The 4,516-nt window shown below is 43.8% G+C and overlaps 1 non-coding gene across 1 annotated transcript; it reads left to right on the top strand.

Annotated features, from left to right (window-relative positions):
• Positions 1 to 4,147: 4,147 nt before the first annotated feature.
• LOC147944383 (small nucleolar RNA R71) lies at positions 4,148 to 4,254 on the top strand. The gene has a single exon (XR_015558745.1). It is a non-coding gene; the product is annotated as a small nucleolar RNA R71 (small nucleolar RNA).
• The last annotated feature ends 262 nt before the right edge of the window (positions 4,255 to 4,516 follow it).

Genomic DNA, 4,516 nt, shown 5'->3' with positions numbered 1-4,516 from the left:
GGTCATCAAAGCTGATAAATCTCCATATCCACTCGCTTGGTTTGCTCTCGGATTGGTACCTCCTGGCCGAAGGTGTGGATAAAGACTCCAACATTTATCTTTAAGGTGACCAGGCTTTTTGCAATAATCACATATGTAGTAGCTTTTGTTGGCAACTGAAACCTCTCCTTTGTTGGCAGTGATGAGGTCTCCTTTTGCTCCAAACAGACCAATCGAACCATGCTCCTTTTGGATTTGGTTGCAAACATCTTGAAGACCTGGAAGCTTAACGAAGAATATATTTGATGAGGTCATTTAATGACGAGTATAATGTCAAGAGGAGGCCGAACATCTTGTCTTGTTCACGGCGTTCATTTAGAACCATCAGATCCACCGAGTTAGGTCTCCACATCTCTATTTCTGCCCAAAGCGATATGAACTCCATCTCTTCCTGATTGAGTTTGTTGATGGCTCTCTTTACATCATACACACGGCTAAGATTGGAGACTGATAACAGAATTTTCACCCAGGGTATCAATTCCCTGTGCAGTTGTAGTACAAAGGGTTATCAATCCAAATGGTTGTAATGCTAGCAGATAGAATGCAATCAGCACTATGCAAGTCAAGCCAAGTAGTAGAGGGGTTTTAACTAACAACCTAATATGAACAGAATTAAATAGAATAAAGCAAGGAACTACTCGACCAAGGTACACAATGAGCAGTCGAGTACTGGATCGAGTAGGTGATCGGGTTACAAGAATCTAAGAACAGAATGATGAACCACTCAAAGGTCCACATGATGCAAGTGATCGAGTACTTGATCGGGTGGGGGATCGAGTTATTGCAAAAAACTGTAAACAATCAAAATATGAAAGCTCCTAAGGATGGGGTAACTAGTTCATAAGCATTCCTAATCATCCTAGAATGTTTACATGCCTCAAGAAATCTATTCCCTAGAAAATGAATCTCTGATTCTTGCTAATCCATTCTCATGGTAGAAACAATCAACCTTAATCAATTCCCTACCCAACTCTCGTTGGATAAACATGACCAAGCAAGCAGTAAAATCCAATCCACTAATGTCAATGAATCCATTACACATCTAATCTTTTAGGTTAAGTGAATAAATCTCAGGCATAAGTTGGTTCAAGCGTTTCAACAAACATCTCTCGATGCGGAAACAACTAAGATCTTGTCTCCACCTCTCGGTCTGAAACTAGCATTAAGAACACTAATCCAGAAAGGAATTTGTAATAAGAACAATCAATCTAAAATATCCTAATATGTTAAGAACACTTACTATCCTCTCCCATCCCTAGAACTTTTGGTTCACTACTCAGATCTCATCACAAGCAACACAGGAAACGAGATGAATAAAAATTGCATTGAAAAGTAATGAGTACAAATCAAACACGGTAAAGAACAGAAAGTAGAATGGTAAACTGGAAAAAAGGAAAAATACTAAAAACAAATTCAAGGTGTTTAGGTCGGCTGGAAATCGCCTTGGTAGGTCTCGCTCTGTGTCGTGTGTGGCATCCTTCTTTTGGAGAAAATAGGAAAGGATTTATATATGGAAACCCTTTTACCTAGCCGCACAACATCGCCCGAAGGCCTACACAAAGCTAAGGTCGAGCGCCTCATTGGGTTGGGGTTCAGGTAGTTCCTTTTGAGCCTAGATCCGCTCAATCGTGTTAAGGTCTCGGGCTGTTCTTCTTGTACGATCACACCATCAGGTACATGCTCGGGTTTCTCCTCATTCTTGCTCTTTTAAGGCTTGAACAATGGAACAATTCAACAATGCACCACTCTAAATAACCTAAATGCAAATATCTAAGGTTAAAGACCTAAAAATGCCAAGGTAGGCTCTATACAATGGAAAACGTGAGTAAAAAGATGCCTAAAAAGGTGTAAAGAGAGACATCAACACCCCTAAACTTATGTAACATCCGCGAACCAATTTTTGGGTATTGGGAAGGGGTGTCGATCGACACCAAGGTGAATGTCACAAGCCAATCCATCTCTAGTGTGTCATCGCATCGATCCACCGTTCTGTCCGCTGCGTCCGTACTTCCATCCGTACTTCCATCGCATCCACCCATCTCTTTGAGAACCGATCAGGTCAAGTTTCTTACCAAAACGTTCTCCCATCAGTCTGTCTGTTGCGTCCGACCGTCCGTTTATTCGTACGCAATGTCCTATCCATCTGTCCATCTCTTCCGGAGATCGTCGAGTAAAGATTCTTATCGGTCGATCCCCTCCATCCCATAATGCCTTGAAGAGAACCGACTAGTTCGAAGACCGTACGTCGTTCCGCAGCCAGAGGTCCGCGTCCGATTGCCGCAACGATCGTCCGACCGTCGGCAGTGACCATCCATCTGTCCGTAGCGACCATCCGACCGTATGTCTCTGCAAACGACCGCGACCTGCGCTCACATCAAGTGGGGTCAGGACTTTGTTGACCGGTGGGATCAGGACTTTTTTGACTAGTGGTGTCCTGTTTGCAGCAGCTCATATGCTTGGATGGTGCGAACCGTTGCGGCGGTGGTTGGATGAGTTTTGCGGTCGAGTGGCGGTGTGTTGCAGATTCAAGGACAAATCTTTTGTTAGAGGGGGAGAATTGTAACATCCGCGAACCAATTTTTGGGTATTGGTACTACAAGAAAACACGCCGTTTGCGACTCCTATTTTAGTCGCTAAGTAGTCGCAAATAAGGGTTTTGCGACTTCTTAGCGACCATTTTGGGAGTCGTTAAAAAACAGTCGCAAAAATAAATGGTCGCAACATCGTCCCTAATTTGCGACTGATCTCCACTTTACTTGACTGACAATGCCTTCCATCCGCTTCTTGGCTATCTTCAAGAAACCTTCCTTAACAAGGTCAGTAATCCCGGAATCACACAAACAGTTAAAGTTAGCAACAATTCTAAGTCATACATAGAGTAAACAATAACATGTTATGAAAGAGTCAACATTACCACAAACATCCTGAAGTATCTCTCTTGAATGGGTATTGGAGTCACCTTCCAACTGTAGTAAGGCCCATCAAACTTCCTCCTGAAGATTTCAGCAATCGCTCGAGACAGCCTCCCTTTGTGTCTGTTAAACCTGTTATAAAAAACAAGAACAACAACAACTTATATCACAGACTAAAACCGAATGGTCCTAGAAGAGTAAAAACCGAATGGTCCCAGAAGACTATTTCTCTAGAAGTTCTTTGCAAAACCGTCCAGGAAGTGGTAGCACCGGCTTGTAAGGCGGAGGAATAAAGCGTCTTTCCTTATGCCTTTCCCCACCTGATTTATCAGTAGGGTGTGGGTTTACCTGAGCATCTACCCGATCAGGTGCCCGGGCAGTAGGGCCAAGTACAAGGTCGGGTTGAGCTGCTGACTGATTTGGTGGATGTGCGGTAGTTGTTTCTTGACCAAAATTTTCCCCATCTAAGTCATCACCGCCCTCAGTGATGGTTGTTGGTGCCTCACGTGTAGGTAAAATCCGTTCACTCTGTAAAGCGAATGGATGCGCGAATGCCTGTGAAGCGAGGTGGAAGCAGACTTGTCTATAAGCGTCAAACCGAAGGTTCTGATTCTGATAATTTGTCTCCAGGCAACTATTTAGATCAGGGCATCGCCTGGCTGTCTCGACTGAGGCACGTGTCTAAGTGTGCAGGATATGTTTCATCATGCTAGGCAAGTCTGGTTGTGATGTTGTTGGTGGAGGATGTGGTGGTGGGTAACGACTGGGTAACTTTGGTTGCGGATTGGAGCACTTGTTGAATGGAATAAAAGGTTTTTGAGCACCGTTGTTGTATCGTCTCTGGTTGTTGATGTAATTGATATCCTCTAGTTGGACATTCTCCCCATCCTGCTGCTGAAACTTCTCTTCGTCATGAACAAAGCTGACGTTTTGTTGTTGGGCGAGGAGTACCCTGTCCAACTTGTCATTGAGGGCTTTCATGTCCCACTTGTACTTTCCATTGTCTTCCCCTGAAGAGCGGACAGTTCGGTCATAATCCTCATTGTAATGCCCATCAGATTGGGCCAAATTTTCCACAAGAGCCCAACCATCATCAACATCCTTATTGAGGAAGTTTTCATTGATGGTTGTGTCCAGCAACATCCATTTTTGGGACTACACTGCAGTAGAGGGTGATGAGTAAGGATGCATTGCTGAATCCGTGATGTGGGCACCTTCTGGCATATCCCTTGAAACGTTCCCAGGCTTCATTGAACGTCTCATTAGTTTTCTGAACAAAGCTTAAGATGTCATTCCTAAACCTTGCTGTTCTGGAATCGGAGAAGAATTTAGAGAGGAATGCCTTCTTGCAGGCTTTCCATATGGTGATAGACTCCTTATGTAGAGATTTCACCCAAATGTCTGCCTTATCACCAAGAGAAAATGGGAATAGTCGCAGCTTGAAACCATCTTCACTGACTCCATTGATCTTTGGTAGACTGCAAATCCTATCAAACTCATCCAAATGATCCAATGGGTCCTCCATTGGCAGTCCATGAAACTTGTTGCTCTGGATTATCTGGACG

This window comes from Camelina sativa, chromosome 5, assembly GCF_030686135.1.
Source record: "Camelina sativa cultivar CO46 ecotype springtype chromosome 5, ASM3068613v1".
In the NCBI taxonomy this organism is placed as follows: Eukaryota; Viridiplantae; Streptophyta; class Magnoliopsida; order Brassicales; family Brassicaceae; genus Camelina; species Camelina sativa.
This window is presented reverse-complemented; position numbering and strand designations above follow the sequence as displayed.